Source organism: Danio rerio, chromosome 4 (genome assembly GCF_049306965.1).
Source record: "Danio rerio strain Tuebingen ecotype United States chromosome 4, GRCz12tu, whole genome shotgun sequence".
NCBI lineage: Eukaryota > Metazoa > Chordata > Actinopteri > Cypriniformes > Danionidae > Danio > Danio rerio.
This window is the reverse complement of record NC_133179.1, coordinates 36,619,414-36,640,762: the sequence shown is the minus strand read 5'-3', so window position 1 is coordinate 36,640,762 and position 21,349 is coordinate 36,619,414. Positions and strand designations below refer to the sequence as shown.

At 39.4% G+C, this 21,349-nt stretch overlaps 1 long non-coding RNA gene and 2 other non-coding genes across 3 annotated transcripts; 1 reads left to right on the top strand and 2 right to left on the bottom strand.

Annotated features, from left to right (window-relative positions):
- Positions 1-690: 690 nt before the first annotated feature.
- On the bottom strand, positions 691-3,634 carry LOC141381785 (uncharacterized). Its single transcript, XR_012402440.1, has 2 exons — positions 3,127-3,634; positions 691-1,917 (listed from the first exon to the last, which is right to left on the bottom strand). It is a non-coding gene; the product is annotated as an uncharacterized lncRNA (long non-coding RNA).
- An 11,051-nt stretch (positions 3,635-14,685) lies between these two features.
- Positions 14,686-14,767, bottom strand: trnas-uga (transfer RNA serine (anticodon UGA)). Its single transcript has one exon. It is a non-coding gene; the product is annotated as a tRNA-Ser (tRNA).
- A 1,722-nt stretch (positions 14,768-16,489) lies between these two features.
- Positions 16,490-16,571, top strand: trnas-gcu (transfer RNA serine (anticodon GCU)). Its single transcript has one exon. It is a non-coding gene; the product is annotated as a tRNA-Ser (tRNA).
- Positions 16,572-21,349: the final 4,778 nt, after the last annotated feature.

Genomic DNA, 21,349 nt, shown 5'->3' with positions numbered 1-21,349 from the left:
GTGCTGGAGTAGGAGTTTCGTTTTCTTTAGAGAGAGGGATATTCACCGGGGTTCGGGTGTACTCTGAAGAGATGGGTGTTAGCTGTCGTTTGTTTAAAGGACACCAGTGTATCCGTAATCCGAGTGGGAATGGGAAGGTGATTCCACCAGCGTAGAACATTGAATGAAAACATTGTGGAAAGTGACTTTCCGTCACTCTGCGCTGGCACCACAAGACAGTGCTCTCACCCTAACCGGAGGCTCCTGTGGTTATCACGATGGCTTTACAAGCGGAGGGTCTCCTGTTAGCAACTGGGCGGAAACATTCAGATTTGCTTTTACCCACATTCTCAATTGGCTCTCTGCTCACTGGATGATCCACGATACAAGGGCATGGATCTGTCAAATGTCATGACTTGACGTTGTACGAGGATTTGACGAAAAAATGCCCTGCAAACCTTAAAAAGCAATGCCATCCCAGGACAATTCTTTTGATCCCCTTTCAGTGCACTTGCATTAAAGCCCGCGTGATGCGGCACTTTGTCAGTGTTACTGTATCATTCGGACATGGGGGCAGAGAGTTAAAGACTTCAGCCTGAGCGCACTGCCGCAGGCTCGGTTTGTCAGAAGTGGGATTCAAACTGTAGGGATAGTTTACAGTTTAACCTAAAGAATAACCAGTCTGGTAGATGAAGAAGAGCCGGAGTCAGATTTAAATAAATAAATCAAGTTTACTGAAGATAGTTTGCAGTTTCATCCGCAGAAGCCAGCTTTGCCGCTCTGCTTACAATCACCAATCAATAACAATTATACTCTCACATAACGTCATTTACTGCGTCATACATATAGGTGTTCTAACATAATTTGGTTAAAACACAGCTAGACTAGGAACATTTCCACGTGAGGTTCGTGCGTACAATTCTGAACAATATCTAAACATAAACGTCAGACATCCTTTAGACTGATTAGAGCTGACTCCAGACCTGTGAAATGGATCAACAATCAAATAGAACACACACACACAAAGTATAATCTGTTTCTTATCCAAGGCTGAGTGTATTTTAGCCGTCTTTATCAAAACTGTTTAAAAAACGGTATAATCTACATTCAGACGGTTATAATTCCTTACCACACAAAGTCTATCTTGAATAAAAAGTAGAATCACTTTAAAAGAATTAACCGTAAAAATAGCAAAATCACTTTAGACAATATTAACTAGTAGAAATAACAATAGAAACAGCTGCTTCCAGTCCTCAGCCCTCAGTTCCTCTCAAGGTCTCCATGACCTCTGACCTAGATTGGTGGTTTCTGAAAATAGTTATAAAGAGACAGGCAAATGCACTGAACATTCTTATATTAAGCAATGTGTTAACTTATTAATTAAAATCGATTCACAGTTAAATACTGAGAAACAGGATGATGAAAAGGATAAACGGTGGTCCATGATAAGACGGATTGGAAAGCAGAAATCCGAATCCTTCAGTCGCCTCTTTTGACCAGAATGGAGTTCAAACTCCGCTTCCGGTCAACCAGTGAGGTCATTAAGGAGAGTGAAAATGATGACTCATGCTCCCTTAATAAGAACACAGAGTTTCTTCGCCCCTTCTTGGACAAGCTGGAACCTAAAAATTCCAGTCCCCAAGCTAAGGGCTCTTCCACTCTTCACCCACAAAAGGAGTTCACGTTTCTCATCATCTGTGGGATTAAGGGTCCTGCAAGCTGAAGTGAAAACATACAAAAAACAACAGCAGACCAAAGTCCAGAATGTGAACACAAATGCGCAAGCCCTAAAAGTCCTCCAGAAGTAAACAACTCGTAATTTCCATCGATACTTCCTCTGATGCATCTACAACTTGCTCCAACTCTAAATCCAAACATACAGGCCAATTCTAAGGCTCAGAGATTCTCTGATCAGACACAAAAGGTCATCCACTCGACCTAAGCCACACAGGATTCAAATTCATGACCTGCAAAAAACATTTTTACCTTTACCAGTTTTAAAACATTCATCAGCGTGTTCTGTAACTTCAAATTAGAATAATGAAACATTTTTACATTAACACGCATTAAACATGCCAACAGCACAATAGTCCAATTCAGCACCATTACCATGTTTAATTATCACCTCGCTGAACTCCATGTCAGTCAAGTCCACTTAAAATATCTTTTCATTCAAATAATGATGTGATTGTAGTGATGCAACACATTCCTCTGTATTATTGATAGGAAGTGTACAAGCACCCTTGTCCTGGCCATAAATGAGCCAAAATCACCTTTAACCTTTATCACAGTTAACAAACTAATATCAAATCCACTCTCTGGAAGCCGGGCTAAATGAATAAACACTGTTATTGCACTCCTGACATTGAGCCAGACCCTCAGTCACCTCAAAGAGACTAGATATAGATATAACCTGTTACCTAGAGACCAAGAAAGATGTAATGGTTTTCACAAACTATTAATCCAATTCATTAACATGCAATAAGAGGGATTATGAATCCATTTCTTTTGTTCCCAAATTTTAGGGGTTTAACACAATTTTAGTCTAATTCAACAAAGATTAAACATAAGTCTGTCAAACTCAAGCATCTTTTAACAGAAATAAGACTAAACCTTTTAATTATCTTCTCAACTTGTCATTTGTACCATATTACTTTACTCTGACTAAACCATTCAACATAATCAGAAGCAGACACCTTGTATAAAATTCATTCGATTCTTACTGTCTGGTCAATTAGAAATGCTCACAGGTTAGCTATTCGCTCAAACTTTTGATTATTTGAAAATCTTTCATACCTGTCATTTGACAGTGAAACCTGTTTGAAAGCATTACCAATTGAACAAGAACAGACTGATTTAACAATTCTATTCCCACATATAATCAAGACTCTTGCTTGGATATGGACTACTAAATTTTCATTCAAAGGCAGTCTAAGTTTCTGTACAACTTGTCAGTATTCACAATAATAATATTAACTTGAGTTGACTTGACTGCTTAAAAATGCTGTTAAAGTTGACGCTGCATTTCTGTTTAATAAAATGTTCATTTTCGCTGCAGCAGTATAAATACTTCTTTCTGAATTCTTACATCAGCTATTTAACCATCAGATTCAAAAACTTTCATTCAACTTTATCTCTCTGTTCTACACAACATCCAAACAATTATGTTCCTCTACCATTGAGGACACACACACATAGACAGAGAGTGATTTACTGCAGCATTTGCCTTTAACACAAATGACTTCAACTCAATTATCTGTGTATTTTTCCTATGCTAGAGTGAGGATGCTTTCTGGACTATTGTGGTTAGTGTCTTAGCCAATGTCACTGTTTAAATGCCATCAAGTCTAAAATATTTACCTAAAACATTCAGATAGAAAAGAGTTAACTGTAATTAACCTTTGCATTCTCAGTAAATTTAGACATGTGTTTGTAACCTAATATGCATGGCAGTCTTTAATTTCACAGCTATAAGCTAATAAAATTATTATTATTCCAGAGAGTAATCTGAACCAGGAAAAGAGGTAATTATTAACCATTGCAAACAAAGCAGGATAACCAATCCATTTAAAGCTCATGTCATGGTCTGCATCATCTTTTCCTCAGATTAACTCAGCATTATAGACTTCTGCAATGTCTGGCATTTCGCTTATACAATCTGTAATAATATAACACTCATTTCAAGAGTTCACACTTAGCTGATGATTGATTATAAGCAAGTTTGGCATGCTGTCCCGGGAGAGAGCCATGAGCTCGAAGGTTCTTGAGCCCTGGGCTCCCTCCCGTTTGGAGGAAGAGAGGGGAGCCTCGAGCTCAGGTAGATCTCGACAACTCCCCTTTTTATAATAGCTAAAGATTAAGATTGAAGGCTATTAAAAGATATGCTGCATTATTAGATTACCTGTATTGAAATTTAGATTTAACGATTAACTTGTTGTACATGTTTTTGGAATGTGGGAGGAAACCGGAGAACCCGGGGAAAACCCACGCAAGCACGGGAAGAACATGCAAACTACACACAGAAACGACCACCGGCCTGTTAAGGAACTAGAACCGGTGACGTTCTTGCTGTGAGGCGACAGTGCTAGTCACTGAGCCACCGTGCTGCCCTATGGAGGGAAAGGTGAAAAGGTAGGGGTGGAAGGGGGGATTCTTCAAATCGAAGATGACTGTAGTGAGAAAACCCTGGCTCTTTATAGTGGTTAGGAATGGCCTGATTGGTGGATCAAGCATGCTAATGCAGGACCAGCCGTGTTCAATCATAATCACGTGCTCCTCTCGAAATTAGTTTATGAATAAACTTCACTTCAAGAGTTCACACTTAGCTGATGATTGATTATAAGCAAGTTTGGCATGCTGTCCCGGGAGAGAGCCATGAGCTCGAAGGTTCTTGAGCCCTGGGCTCCCTCCCGTTTGGAGGAAGAGAGGGGAGCCTCGAGCTCAGGTAGATCTCGACAACTCCCCAAAATGCTCCGCTCGGGACAGCAGCCGCGTATTTGAAGAACCCCCCAAAAGGCACAGGAGATTAATGCCATATCCGGCTGCTGAAAAGTGATACAGAAATAGCTTGGAGGAGCAACAGAGACTGGTGTGGGTGTAAAAATTAACTGAAAGTGCTTATGTATGACTATGTGTGCTCCCGGGTTCTGTTAATTGTAAGGACCAGCGGGAGAGTGAGTGGGGTAAGTGTAAAGGTTTAAAACATATGTGGTGAGTTTCGTAAAGGTTTAGTATAGTAGTGATGGAAAATAAAGCTGTAAGGTTCTGCGGAGCTGTAGCTGCAGATGAGAAGCGGTTAACTGATTAACCGCTTTGGCAGTCCAATGGGGAGTGTGTCAGTAGTGGTATGGATAAATGGTAGTGTGCGTGAGCTCCGGTGGAGCGACACTGCTGCAACAGTGGTGCAGGGGGGATGAAGCTCGGCTGAGCGTCTCTGCGACTGCAGAGGTGCGATGGTAGTCAGTACTAAGGGGAAGAATACGCTTCTGCAGCAGCGTTTTAACTGCTTTAGCAGTGCTGGGAGTGACAGAAGTGGTAAAAGTGTAATGGAAGTGTGCATGAGCTCCAGCAGAGCGTCACTGCTGCAGCAGTGGTGCAGGGGATGTAAATGATGCTCGGCTGAGCGTCTCTGCTGCTGCAGAGGTGCAATGGAAGTCAGTATTTGTAAGGGAAATACGCCTCCGCAGGGACGTTTAACTGCTTTAGCAGTGCTGGAGAGTGTATCAGTATTGGGTTGCTAAATGAAAGTGTATATGCGCTCGCTGAGCGTCACTGCTGCGGCAGTGATGTGGAGGGGAGTGATGCTCGGCTGAGCGTCTCTGCGACTGCAGAGGTGCGGTGGTAGTCAGTCCTAAGGGGAAGAATACGCTTCTGCAGCAGCGTTTTAACTGCTTTAGCAGTGCTGGGAGTGACAGAAGTGGTATAAGTGTAATGGAAGTGTGCATGAGCTCCAGCAGAGCGTCACTGCTGCAGCAGTGGTGCAGGGGATGTAAATGATGCTCGGCTGAGCGTCTCTGCTGCTGCAGAGGTGCAATGGAAGTCAGTATCTGGAAGGTAAATACGCCTCCGCAGAGACGTTTAACTGCTTTGGCAGTGCTGGAGAGTGTATCAGTAGTGGATTGCTAAGTGGAAGTGTATATGCGCTCGCTAAGCGTCACTGCTGCGGCAGTGATGTAGAGGGGAGTGATGCTCGGCTGAGCGTCTCTGCGGCTGCAGAGGTGCGGTGAAAGTCAGTTTCTAAAGGGAAGTGCGCTTTGGAGAGCTGATTAACAGCTGTGTAGCAGATAGGAATCAGGCACAGTAGACTAACTCTGTGGCTGCAGGGGTGCATAGGTATTCAGAGTCTGGTGCATTATATGTGTGAAAGCAATACATGTTCCCGCTAAGCCTTTACAGCTGTATTATAGCGGGGAGTGTGGTGATGGAAAATAAATTGATACTACAATGCAATGTAATTAAGTGGAGCTGCTGTAAAGGTGTGATGGTGGTCAGTATGTAAGCAATACGAGTTCCCGCTAAGCCTTTATGGCTGTATTGTTGCGGGGAGTGTGGTGATGGAGAATAAATTGATGCTACAATGCAATGTAATTAAGTGGAGCTGCTGTAGAGGTGTAATTGTAGTCAGTATGGAAGCAATACGAGTTCCCGCTACGCCTTTACGGCTGTATTATTGCGGCGGAGTGTGATAATGGTTAAATTTTTTGAAAAGTGTACATGTGAGCTTTTAAAGAGCTTCACTGCTGTGGCAGTGGGAGCTTGGGGCTACCCCTGTGGGAGTCCGAGCTGCGGAGAATGAGTGCAAGTGAAATTAAAAAATTATGAAGAGAAAGAGAAGGGAAGTTTAATAAAATAAAAAGGAAAGTTTAGTAAAAATGAGTCCTATGCAACTAAGACAGAAAGTAGGAAGAACAGACAGAGTCGTGCTGCTTGGAAACTAGGTTGAAGTCTGCAACCGAGAATCAGCTGGGCTTCTCTGAGGAAATATTGGCTGGGGCAAATTGAGGATTTAGAGGTGTTAGAGGACCAATGACAGAGTTTATATCTGTTGTTGGAAGACTGTTCAGGCAGGGCGTCACTGCTGCAGCATTGGTGCAGGGGAAAAAATAATCTCAGCAGAGCTTCTCTGCAGTTACAGAAGTGCAATAAAATCAGTGGTGCAGAGAATTAAGGCTAAACAGCCGTCTCTGCAGTTGCAGCTCAGGCAAAGCTTAACTGTTGCAGCAGTGGTGCAGAGGGAGAATAAGGCTCGGCAAAGCGTCTCTGCAAGAGCAGAGGTGCAGTGGTACTCAGTATTAGAGCCTCACACGGAAATACTAAGTACTATTAGCAGTGATATTTAGAGATGAAAGTGAAAAAGGGGCTCAGCTAGAGCGTCACTGCAGTTGCAGTGATGTTAATGGGGTGTATAGTTAAGTGGAGCACCTAAACAGTCGATATTAGTAAGTTTTGAGTGCTCCCGCAGGGACGTTAAATACTGCCTTTAGTGATATGTAAAGATGAAGGTGAATAAGGCATATGCTAGAGGGTCACTGCGGTAGCAGTGGTGCTTTGGGTGTGCAACTCTGCGGAGCATTTCTGCGGCTGCAGTGGTGTAGTGGGCCAGTATGGAGGCAACTTGTGCTCCCGCAGAAGCATTTACTGCTGTATTAGTGCGGGGAGTGCAACGATAGTGGTATTTAGAAAATTGTAAGTGTATGCAAGCTCATTTAGAACGTTCCTTTTGCAGCAACTGAAACTCAAGACAACCCCTGAATTGGTCGGAGCTGTGGTGAATGAAAGTGAATAGAAGAATAGGATAGTTTAAATTTGGAGAGAAAAAGTTAAAGCTAGAAAAACAGGGAAGGGTAGTGAAGGAGCTCCTATGTTAAATAGGAAGGGAAATAGGAAGGAAATGACAGAGTCATACTTCATACCCAATAATGCATGATGGTGGAAGTTGGCTGGAGAGGATCGGCTGGGCTTCCCCGAGGTGGTATTGCTCTTCTGTGGTGTAAAAATGCTAAGAGGTTTAGAACCAGGGCCGGAGTGGGACACCTTTTCAGCTCTGGAGTTTCAAGCCTCAGACCAGCCCACCTCAGTTCACGACTGACTATATTAAAATAAGTAAATAAATATTTCCCAAATCAGTTTCTAATGGCACTATCATGTCTTTTTTTTTTTTTTTTTTTTTTTTTTGAGAAAACAGCTGCTTTAGAACTTCAAATGTTCTACAACCCTAACAGTATTATATGTCTTATCAAAAAATGAAAACACTAAATTACTCTAGCAAGGATCGAACCCAGGTCCGCAGCGTCTTAACCTAACGTGCCAACCACTCGACCACAACAAAAGAGAAAAGTTGTGGTAAAATAATGAATAAAAAGCTGTGGTCAAGTAAATGAATTAAAAAAGTGTCACTGCTGAGAGCAACAGATTCTGGAGCTAGGGACACCGGCCCTCGCGGCCAAAAAAAAAAAAAAAAAACAGACCGGCCCACCGGGAATTCTCCCGGTCCTCCCGATTAGCCAATCCGGGCCTGTTTAGAACAGGTGTGTGGGGGAATGGATATCATCCTGCATCCCTTCATCCTGCGAAGATAGATCAGATATGGTTAGGTGTATCGTTGGATTGAAATGTCATACTTAGTTCAGAAGACTTAAATTAAAAAGGCTAGTGTGAATATGGCATCGAGGGTGTGGGCTATGTGAGTGGAAAAGTGTCATTTGCAAAGAGTGTAAATGTATTTAGAAATGGATGTGGAGTGTAATAGGTTGGATGAGGGTCAGCTTCTGCAACCAGCTGACATGATCTCTGAAATGAGAAAAACAAGAGAGAATCAGAAATGACATTACAACATGGTACATGTATGGCAAACACAATGAATTATTTTAGCTGATAACCATGCGGGGCGTCTTAATAAGAGCATGGGCAACTAAGTGTGGAAGTGCCTTTGTTAATGCATGGTACGAAGCCTCATTGTCGCAACGAGCAAAGATAGTAGAGGTAGGCATTTGTCCCTCCTAAGGATGGCATATTAAATGGGAAATCTGCTCGTCTAGTGATCCTGATGTACCTCTTGAAGACAGGGTAGGTGGAATTATAGTGGAGTTTAAACCCCTTGGTTTGTATCTAACGCAGAGTCAATTGATGAAACATCAGACATGTCAGAAATGTCCTCCTCTCATTCGTGGAAGTCAAAGCGGGAAGTTTGTTTCTTTGCTGTTTTCACATCTAACCAACTTGCCATTATAAGCTTATGGCTTATAAGTGTATGGACATGAGTCACTGGGGCATATTACGATTGGACTTTTCTATGCCTAATGCGTTGAATGTTTTTCAGTAGCAGAGTAAACTTTTTAGAAGTTAAACTGCTATCAGATGTGGCAGTTTTTTTTTTTTTTATTTATTATTTTTTTTATACATTTTATAATTATTTATTTTCTTTATTATTTATTTATTAATTTATGTATTTATTTATTTATCATCTGCCAACATCAAACCCTGAACTTAAAATTAATGTCACCATTTAGTAGTAATTGTGTAAATGTAATGATAATCATTCATGAGCTTGTCATGAGAGAGGGTGGGACCATCTCAAATTTTTGAGAGTTCATTGGATGGTGACGCTTCTCCTTTCAGCTATTGGCTCGAAGGAGTGTCAATCAAAGTTGCAGAAAAAGGCTGGCGGCCATTTTGTTTGCCAGAGAACTAGTGTTATGATAGGAGACGCTACTCTATTGAATGCACCACAGCGACTAGTTTGGAGGATTAACATGGATGTTTATCAATGAATGCATAAGTTGTGGACTGATGTTTTAAGGATTGGATTGTCTACAACCTTGATTGAGAGGTGAGTCATTCTATTCACGCTAGAATCATCCTTTAAAGATGGATGTTTAATCTTAGTTGTAGTTTGTGAGGCTTCCCCTTAAAAAGTGTCATGTATGTTACCGCTGGTGCACCCCTAGAAGAGAGTTCAGCTTGAATCTCAAGCATCGAGAGTTTAGGCAAAGTTCATGGATGGTGATTGAGTTTTTACTGTGATCTTGTTGGAGAATTGGGTTGAAGACACAGAGATTGCATTGTGTGAGGCAATTGAAGTAGAAGGTTGAGAAGTTGTAGTTGGATAAGTTGGTGTAGCTGGAGAAGTTGATGTAGCTGGAGAAGTTGTTGTTGTTGGAGAAGTTGATGTAGCTGGAGAAGTTGTTGTTGTTGGAGAAGTTGATGTAGCTGGAGAAGTTGTTGTTGTTGGAGAAGTTGATGTAGCTGGAGAAGTTGTTGTTGTTGTTGTTGGAGAAGTTGATGTAGCTGGAGAAGTTGATGTAGCTGGAGAAGTTGATGTTGTTGCTGGAGAAGTTGTAGCTGGAGAAGTTGATGTAGCTGCAGTAGCAGTAGCAGTAGCAGTAGCAGTAGCAGTAGCAGTAGCAGCTGATGCAGAGCAGTGTATTCTTCAAATCGAAGATGACTGTAGTGAGAAAACCCTGGCTCTTTATAGTGGTTAGGAATGGCCTGATTGGTGGATCAAGCATGCTAATGCAGGACCAGCCGTGTTCAATCATAATCACGTGCTCCTCTCGAAATTAGTTTATGAATAAACTTCACTTCAGAGGTTAGTGACAGTATTCATACAACAAATCGACGAAGGGAAGAATCATTCCCTCAGGACAATAAGCATTATTGTACCATATATATGAATATTGTGACAGCTCATAACTAAGTTTGCTTTAGGTGTTGAACTCGCACAAACTTATTCCTAAAATTCTTTGTCCAGTTTCAACTAGATTTACATGATCTTTTATCAGGTTTCAAAGTTTCCCTGTTCATAATCAATGTCTTTTCTGAGACAATCAGCTGGTGTGTTTTGTTTTCTTAATATTGTTGCTAAGCATGTCGATAACAGAAACAAAACACAACTCATGGCTTCACTCAGTCTCTGTCTCTCTGTTTTATGCACATAAATTTTCAATAGTCTTAGACTATAACATTAAAATGATTACAATTCAGAATCTTTAATCATTCAGCAACATTACAAATGTCAAAAGTTTGATCTCTTAAAACTCATTTGGAACTGTTTAAAGCCTAAGAGAATTTCTTGTAATTATTTTACCTTAACTGCTTAATTCCATTCAGCTGTGTTATCCAAACCATCTCACAGCCAGTATTTATCTTTAGCCAACACCATCTCGAAAATGTCCTTTGCCATGAATAAGGACCTGCATCAGTAAAATACTATGAAAAATCAGACACATCAGTTAAAAATCATCTCAGCTTCACATTCAGGAATTCAGCATTCTTAAAAATCAAACCTTATATATCCAGTGCTGTTAAAGCAGCCAACCACATTGATATTGGTAAAATTTTAAGAAACTGTACTGTCTCGAATGGTTCTTGAAAGCCCATTGCCATTATCTTTTTACCAATCATCTCCTTCAGGGTATCATACCCTGGCATAGTCCGTTGATGCTTTTCCCAAGGACAGACATGTCCTCAATAAAGGCAGGATTCTCGTGATCAGGTCTGGACGGGGCCACTGAGGCAGATTACTGTAACTTCAAACAGTTCCCCTCTAAGGATGCTTTAGGCCGATAGAGCATCACCACAGTCCAGCACTATCTTTCACATTAAACATCTCCCTTTTTCGGGTAGGTGCCCCAGGGTTTACGAGGGGTCCCATGCCTTAGGTTGTTTTCTGCTTTGGCCAAGGGAAAATCTTACTCGTCTTAGGGAACCCCCCTTCGTGCCCACCGGTCAACTGCAACTCACACTGCAAGCTCCTGTGCAGGCTTCCTCCTTGATCCAGAATTTACTACTTGGGAAAGTGCAGTCAAAAACCATGAAAGCCATTGAGACAACCTACTAGAATTTAAACATTGAGACAGGTTAATCAAACACTTAAATCAACTGAATATCAAGCTGAGATTATTCAGGGAGTTTAGATATCACCCTGATCCATTCAGTGTCAGGGTCTGCTACTTCAGTATGTGATGGTGGAGACTAAGGATAAGACAAAAGTTACAAACAGTAATAAACCACTGAAGACAAGAAATTTCCAAACAGTAATAACAACTGTTCAAATTAATTATCTCTATAGCTCAGGGGGTATATTAGTGTTTTTCAAGATGCTTTTACAAAAGCATTTTCCTTCATTCATTTCTCTGTTCGCTTAGTCCCTTTATTAATTAGGGGTCGCCACAGCGGAATGAACTGCCAACCTATCCAGCACGTTTTTATGCAGCGGATGCCCTTCCAGCCGCAACCCATCACTGGGAAAACAAACAAAAGCATTTTGCAATCTCTTATTTGTTAACTTTGATTTTTAATTACTAATACCTCTATTAGTGCATACAAATTGAAATGTAGAATTTCTGTATTCATTCTAGCATTTCCTTTACATTGGGATTTCCAACTGAGCACTGTGCTTATCAATTGTTATGGAATAGGCAGATAGCAGCTCTTAGCTGACATCTAATGAGAGAGAAAGAGAGTTTTGAGCAATCTAGAACGAAAATGCATGTTTACTAAATTTGAACATACATTAAACATAACATTAACTTCAATAACATAATTTCATTGTAATATCTTTTTACTCAAGCCCGTCCTAAAACATATAAAACAGAGTTGACATGCATTTTCAAAGTAATGCTGTTACAATCAACAATAGTTTTAGATCTTTCAGAGGTTAACTGCATCCATCAAAGTATTATTTGAAACCCCCATTTATGTTACATATATATTATTAAATATATATAAATCCAACCATGAAGCTGCTTGTTTGCACAGACTTACATGGCATATTTTTATACTTTTACTTTCAGCCAAAACCAGTCATGTTGAGGGCTAAACCAAGATAGCAGTGCAGTCACACAGAATCTTATCTTCTAAGACAAAACATAAGCTATTCTTTATTCCCATAATGTTACTGCCAGTTTCTGTGCTTGCGATTTTGCTACTCGACACTCAATATTTAGATTTTAGCTTTTCAATGACAATTAAATGCCAAAGGAATAATTTTTTTTTTGTTTTAAATCAGTTCTAAAATCATTTAAAACCTGAGAGCTTAGCTGAGCCATTTACTGCATTCTGCTCTCATCTGTTTCTTTTTATATCTGAGTTTAACACCAAAAGCAACAAGAAATTGAGAGGGCACTCTTACCAACAGCGCTTGGCTTCTGCTTGATGAATCTGCAAACCATCCCAAGATGTGCAAACTGTCCAGACCGGTCCAATCCAGTTAGGGTCATAATTTTCTCGGGATTGCTCCTGGTGCATCATTGATCAATCGACCTCACCCTGATATTTCTAGGTATCTTGTCTGACTTTTGTGGCCACTACTATCTAATGGATCCTTATTATAATGTTATTTGTTATTTTTATTCAATTATTTCTTTCCCTAATAATCTGACCTACACTATTCTTATGGCATGCCTTTTTGTCTGTGATGTAGTTAGATAGCAGTGGTGGAACTAATTACAATCTCGGGTTAATTTAGTCCACTACTGAATAAAAACCAGTCCAAGTTTTATCCCTGAGAATGTGTTAAAACACACCCATCAACTGAGTATTTTAACTCTGGGTGAAAGAGGAGGTACACCTCTCAACTACTGTTACACTTATCACTTATCACTTATAGGTGTACCACAAAAAATGCACCAGCTCGCTAAGGGATTCCACACAAATCTACCACAAATTTCTGTGAATCCACCGGCGCCTTTCATTCACGTCTGAATGAGAAACCAACACTTTCATTCACGTCTGAATGAGAAACCATCACTTTCATTTACGTCTAAATGAGAAACCAACACTTTCATTCACGTCTGAATGAAAAAACCAGCAGCGTTCCGTTACTACCCACTACTTCACAGACAATCCCTAGTCTATAATTTTTAAATCTTCCTACCTTCATTTTGTTGATTGATCAATGGTGTTACCAGTAAACAAGTGCCCGCATCCTCCACCAAAACTCTAGGGATAGTTTACAGTTTAACCCAAAGAATGACCAGTCTGGTAGATGAAGAAGAGCCGGAGTCAGAGATTTAAATAAATAAATCAAGTTTACTGAAGATAGTTTGCAGTTTCATTCGCAGAAGCCAGCTTCAACACTCGCAATGAGTTCCTAGGCCGCTCTGCTTACAATCACCAATCAATAACAATTATACTCTCACATAACGTCATTAATTGTGTCATACATATTTGGTGTTCTAACCTGATTGGTTAAAACACAGATAAACTAGGAACATTTCTACGTGGGGTTTGTGCGTACAATTCTGAACAATATCTAAACATAAATGTCAGACATCCTTTAGACTGATTAGAGCTGACTCCAGACCTGTGAAATGGATCAACAATCAAATAGAACACACACACACAAAGTATAATCTGTTTCTTATCCTAGGCTGACTGTACTGTAAGCCGTCTTTATCGAAACTGGTTAAAAACTGGTATAATCTACATTCAAGCAGTTATATTCTTACTACACAAAGTCTATCTTGAATAAAAAGTAGAATAACTTTAAAAGACTTAACCGTAAAACTATAGCAAAATCACTTTAGACATTTTAGACAGTATTAACTCCTAGAAATAACAATAGAAACAGTTGTTTCCAGTCCTCAGCCCTCAGTTCCACTCAAGGTCTCCATGACCTCTGACCTAGTTTGCTGGCTCCTGAAAATAGGTATAAAGAGACAGGCAAATGCACTGAACATTCTTATATTAAGCAATGTGTTAACTTATTCATTAATTAAAATCAACAATTGCCACAAGTCAACAATTGAAAAGATTTTTTCCATGCCTTAGAAGCGTGACTTGATCAGTACTTATCTACACAGCATGCTGGCATCAAAGATCCTGTTTCTCATATCGAATCCCTAGTCTTCCACACTTTAGGAAACGTAAACATTCAGGACGTGCCATTAGCACAGCCTGCACTAAAATGTGGTTGGAGATTATTGATGGCAACACCGATGTCACCTTGAAAAACCTGCCGTGACCCAGATTCAAACAGGGGTTGCTGCAGCCACAACGCAGAGTACTAACCCCTATACGATCACGGCGAGCTACGGGACAGCCGTTGTAGCTCTTGTGTGGCATGTTCCTCCCTGTGATATGCCCCCTTTCTGTTCAGTGAGAACACGCTGTTGTTTTTCTCCTCCTACCAGCACAACGCTTTTCCCAAGAAACAGTGGAAATGCAAACATTTGATGACTGCTGCAATTTTAAAAAGTTAGAGGACGTAGTCGGCAGAATTCGAACCTGCGCGGGGAGACCCCAATGGATTTCAAGTCCATCGCCTTAACCACACGGCCACGACTACAAGATTGTCAGAAATGCCATGTCTTCATGACTAGTACACGTATTGTGCATCCAGATGAAACTTTCATCAAGTGATAGCTCAACGGCAAAAGCTGTGGCTCCACAAAATGAGCATTACACAGCCGAACACGGACTTGAACCCTGGACCCTCAGATTAAAAGTCTGATGCTCTACCGACTGAGCTGTCCGGGCTCTACAACAGTAATTTACAAGTAGGCAAGGTTTACGGTTGTGGTAGGCGCAGACCTTTACAGAACTCTAAAGTTTACCGTGAGATGAGGTTTAAGCTTATGGTTGGTGTGGATGTTGCTAAAACATGACAGGTTACTTTGATGTTGGGTTTATGGTTGTTGTAGATGTAGACATCAGTACAACACAATAGTTTGAACTCCATGTCATGTAGGAGACATTAAATAGATCAATGATAACTGCAGAAGGTTTAAGTCAAATTTTAAGTCAAAACTGTTAATTAAGCAAAATGAGATTGTGTAAAATAGGTTTGGCAAATCGTCACCTTAGAATTATAAGGTTCTATCTGTGTACTGAATGATTTTGAGATATGGAGCTTAAAAGTTTTTGCATTCCATATATCAAACAATATGTGTGTAGCATTTCTCTTTCATACATTGATGATTTGCATTTAGAGAACCCTTTAGAAGGGTCTCTGTCATGACAAAGTTACTTTGCACTTACAAATTGGAGTAAAAAAACACAGTAAATGTAGATAAAACCTCATTCTGAAAAGTCATTTTCTACTTGGAATTATGAGGTTCTATCTGCCAAATCATTCATTGAAGCTTTACTTTTCAAGAAATACAATAAAAAAAATGTATAAGTTGGTGTTGTAACAATATGTTAATACTTGAGAAAGTAAAATTTTGGTTTCTATAACATTTATTTCATGTTTTAGGATGAATATTTTTCTTGTTCAAATTGAGCTTACAAAGCTGGGCTAAATATATATTTTTTTCCAGTGCAGATGTTAGTTTTATCGAATTAATATGTTAATATTTATGACATTTTATGCTTTACATGAATTATTGAATCATATTTATTGAATTATATGCCCTATAAATTAAATTAAGTATTTGTCCTTCAAGGCTTAATATTAAATTTAAAGACTTTAAAAGAAATAGACGATGACCAGATGAGTTTAATAAACACTGAAAAGTGTTTCACTGACTACATGTAAACAAATAAATATATTTCACATTTAATATAGACATTTTTTACTATTGATCTCTTTTTCAACAATATAAAATCTAACATTTCATTTCAATGTCGGTGACGCTATGCCACAGTGGGTAGCACAATCGCCTTACAGCAAGAAAAACACTGGTTCAAGCCTCAGCTTGGTCAGTTGGCATTTGCCGTCCTTGTTGCTCAAATGTTCTGGAGTTTGAAAGAGGCCGGTGCTTCCGTGGAAGCTTTTTTACTTGCACCCTCTTATCGTTTTGATGGATGTTGTTGCAAAATTTTATGTCATCTTTACTGAAAATAGCTGCAAATACATACAGAAATGCCATAGTCCAGCCCCCATCAGTAAAGTGAGTACATACATGACGAGGTGGCCGAGTCCATTGAAACCCTTTCTTACTGTTCATATGCTCCGTCGTTCATATGGTAAAACTGAAAGTCATCTTACCGAAAAATAGTTGCAGAAACATACATATACAAATATGTGCCACAGTCCAGCCTCCACCAGAGAAGAGGGAAAATATGTGACGAGGTGGCCGAGTGGTTAAGGCGATGGACTGCTAATCCATTGTGCTCTGCACGCGTGAGTTCGAATCCCATCCTCGTCGCTTGTATACTCTGGCGTTTGAGAGAGCCTGGTGCTTCCGCGGAAGGTCTTTTGAAGGATGTTACTGCAAAATTTAATGTCATCTTTACTGAAAATAGCTGCAAACACATACATAAATGCCATAGTCCAGTCCCCATCAGGAAAATGGCTTTATACATGACAAGTTGGCCGAGTGGTTAAGGCGATGGACTACTAATCCATTGTGCTCTGCACGCGTGCGTGGGTTTGAATTCCATCCTTGTCGATTATATGTTCTGGTGTTTGAAAGAGGCCGGTGCTTTCGTGACAGGTGTTTTACTCTCACCCTCTTATCGTTTTGAAGGATGTTGTTGCAAAATTTAAAGTCATCTTTACTAAAAATAGCTGCAAATACATACAGAAATGCCATAGTCCAGCCCCCATCAGGAAAGTGAGTACATACATGACGAGGTGGCTGAATCTATTAAATCCCATTCTTGTCGTTCATATGCTCTGTCGTTCATATGGCAAAACTGAAAGTCATCTTACCGAAAATAGTTGCAGAAACATACATTTACAAATATGTGCCACAGTCCAGCCTCCACCAGACAAAAAAGGAAAATATTTGACGAGGTGGTTAAGGCAATGGACTGCTAATACATTGTGCTCTGTACACGTGGGTTCGAATCCCATCCTTGTCGCTCGTGTGCTCTGGCATTTGACAGAGCCTGGGGCTTCCTTGGAAGTTCTTTTACTCGCACCCTCTCAGCGTTTTGAAGGATGTTGTTGCAAAATTTAATGTCACCTTTACTGAAAATAGCTGCAAATACATACATAAATGCCATAGTCCAGGACTTCCGGTTGGGTGAGCGGTAAGATGGCAGCATAGAACGTACTCTCCTGGTCAAGGTGTTCAAAAAGCCCTTATACTTTTACCAATTCAAGTGAGCTTTGCGCTTGATGACTTCAAAATGAATGGGGCAAAACCTAAAAAGGGGAATTCAAAGCCAAAATTAAGCGAGGAGGAAAAGGAGACGAGGAATGATAACGACAAGTTAGGCCTACCTGAGAAAGAACATGGCGCCAAAACTTTGCGAGCAGTGAGAGCACTCAGCAGAGATATCTCCGAACTGAAGACGGATTTAAGAAAAGAATTTAGCCAATTCAAAGAAGAGTTTAAAAAGGATATGAAAACAGAAGTGGACAAGCTGAAAAGCGACATAAACCAGAAGCTTGAAGGCATCACAGAAGATATTCAGTCACATGGCACAAGACTGAATGAAGCAGAGGATCGAATAACTGAACTCGAGTCGGCAAACCTTGAACTAAAGGACGTTTTACTGCACACCTTGAAAGAGCAAAAAATGATGCAGAATAAGGTCACAGATCTCGAGGGCCGATCACGACGAAATAATATCAGAATATACGGTATTAAAGAAGGAGCAGAATGGACCTCCATGATTAATTTCATCACGTCTTTGCTAAAAACTGAGCTCTCACTGGACTCCAATTTAGACCTGCAGGTACAGAGAGCGCACAGATGAACCGCAACACGATGGCAAGCAGATTTTCTTTGCGCATGATTTCCCCATGGAGATTAATGCAGAACTGAAGGAATATAAAGAAGTAAAAAAAAGTCCTCAAGGAGAACAAAATCAGATTTCAGACGCCCTACCCAGCCAAGATGCGAATACACTGGGAGACAGGACCACAACTTTACGAAAGCGTGGCTGAAGCTACGAAAGATTTGAATAAGAGAGGATATACGGTAGATCTGACGATGACGCAGCAGGTATCCGAAGACCCCGGGACTGGAGCTGGGTTTTGCTGGGTCAAACGTGGCCCACAACTTTGAAAGCCAATGTTCTTTTTTCTTTGTTTATTTTTATTATCATTTTTGTTAGTTCTAAAGATTGCCAACTTAACTTTCTGAAATTACCATGCAGAGATATGTTAAAATTGCATCTTTAAATGTAAATGGGTTAAATAATCCAATTAAGAGGAGTAAGGTTATAGCCAAAATAAAATGTGAAAAAATCAAATCATATTCTTGCAAGAAACACACCTTTCCCCATCTGAACATGATAAACTTAAAAAAATTGGATATACACAAACTTTTTATAGTTCTTTTAGGAAAAATAATAAAAAAGGCAGTTTCAATATCAGTACATAATTCTCTTATTTTTGAATTGCTAAAAGAGATATCAGATAAAGAAGGCAGATATATTTTGCTTCAGGGAAAACTAAATGAACAATTCATCACTTTAGTAAATGTATATGCACCCCCTGGCAGTAAAACGCTGTTCAATACAATCATCAACCTTTTGGCTATGGAGACTAAGGGAATAACAATATGTGGAGGTGATTTCAATATAGTTCATAACCAACAAAAGGACACTTCCAATAATGAAAGAATTAAAACGCCTCAATTAAGAAGTTTTTAGAATTCATTAAAAGATCTTGGAGTATTAGATGTTTGGAGAGATCTTCACCCCTCAAAACGGGAATACTCTTATTATTATTCACCCCATGCAGTTTACAATAGGATTGATTATTTTTTTATGTTTAGCAGGGACAGACACAGGGTAAAAGAATGTGAAATGAAAGCGGCCGATGTATCAGATCATGCAACATTATACCTCACTTTAAATTTGAATGACAGAAAAGCTGACAAAATATGGAGGCTAAATACAAGTATACTTGGGAAAACAGAAGTAGTGGCCCAAAACAAATCAGAAATTGAATTATACGTAGAGAATAATGATAATGGGGAAGTTAGTCCTATAATCTTATGGGATGCAGCTAAAGCTGTATTACGAGGCAAGATCATTTCTATTACAACAACCCTTAAGAAGATAAAAGAACTTTGATTTAGGAATCTTGAAGATGAATTAAAGCAATTAACAGAACAACATGCAACTAGTAAAGATACCCAGATTTTGAAACAGATCAAAAATATAAAAAATAAAATAGATGAGATGTATAGAGAGGACATAAAGAAAAAAATAAAAATTCTTAAGGCAAGCCTTTTATGAAACGGGACCAAAAGCAACAAAAAGGCTAGCATGGAAACTTAAAAAACAACAACAAAAGGTTTCAATTCATAAGATAAAGGACCCCAACTCAGGAAAAATATTGTATAGTCTGGATAAAATTAAAGAGGCATTTGAAACCTATTATAAATCTTTATACTCAAAACAGACACAGGTAAATAATAAATCAATTAAAGCTTTTTTGGATTCTCTTGATCTTCCCTGTATTGGATGAGAACAAATTAGTCTCCTAACAAAAGAAATTATACAGGAGGAATTAGATAAAGCTATAAATAATCTTAAAAATAATAAAACACCCGGCAATGATGGTCTACCTTCTGAGTGGTTCAAAACATTTAAAAAAGAGATCTCACCTCTTCTTATATCATCATTTAATTGGACACTTAAAGAGGCAGAAATTCCCCCTTCTTGGAGGGAAGCAATTATCTCAGTCATACCTAAAGAGGGGAAGGATAAAACTCTTTGTAGTTCATTTAGACCTGTGTCTGTTTTAAATGTAGACTATAAATTATTTGCCTTTATTTTAGCCAAGAGACTTGAAACATTTTTACCTGATTTGATAGACATAGATCAAACAGGGTTTATTAGAGGACGGCAGAATCAAGATAATATAAGAAGGACACTTCAAGCAATACGACAAATTAAAAAAGATCACATTAAAGCAATTTTAGTTAGCCTAGATGCAGAGAAAGCTTTTGACTGTGTAAATTGGGAATATTTATTTAATGTTTGATATTTCGATTACCAAAAATACAGTTAGAAGCTTTCAATGTACATATTTAAACCCAGAGGCTTGGATAAAAATAAATGGTTGTCTTTCAAAAAAGATAAAACTAGACAAAGGAACTGATGTTTGCCCTGATGTTTGCCATGTACATTGAACCTCTAGCCCAGGCAATTAGAGAAGAACAATCAATTAGGGGGATTAACATTAATAAGGTAGACCATAAAATTGCTCTATATGCGGATGATGTGCTAGTATATCTCTCCAATCCAGATGAATCACTTTCTAGTCTGCTACTTGTTCTTGAAAGGTTTGGACAACTCTCTGGGTACAAATTAAATATACAAAAAACTCAAATTTTATAATTTGGCTACAACCAAACAATAAACTTCAACATAAATTAAATATTAATTGGAAACTAAACTCCCTTAAATACTTAGGAGTATGGTTAACACAAGATGCAGCTGACCTGTAATGTCACTGACTCGGTCCCAGTCATTCCCCTCGCTGGCCAGCAGAGGTCACCGTCACCGGACATCTAACCATGACGTCATGCACAAACACTGATTGCCACACACACCTGCAGCACATCACACTGATAAACCACGCTCACTCATATAAGCAGCTCACACACTCAGTCCTGTGCGAAGATTGGTGGGAGATGGATTTATGAAAAAGCAAACTTGGAAGAATTTATGTCAGTTAGTGAGGAAGGGTTAAAAACACTTGATAAAATGGAGATATCTGACAATGATTAAATAAACAACAGAATAGTAGCAGTAACTAGAATTGTACATTTCCTAAAGGAAATGTGAATGGGGTTTGCGTGGCAAATCGATGGGGTACAAAATGGTACTAAACTGGGCAATAGCATTGGAAAGGTAAGAAATTGTTAAATTCATGTGTTTTTGTGGTTGCTAGGGTATTGTACATGGTTGCTAGGCTGTGGCAACGCCATTTTAATAGCTGAAGACAATAGAGATTTGATCAGCCTGCATCAAAAAATGCCAAACCCTGTGTTTCTACATTCCTGTGCTGAAATAT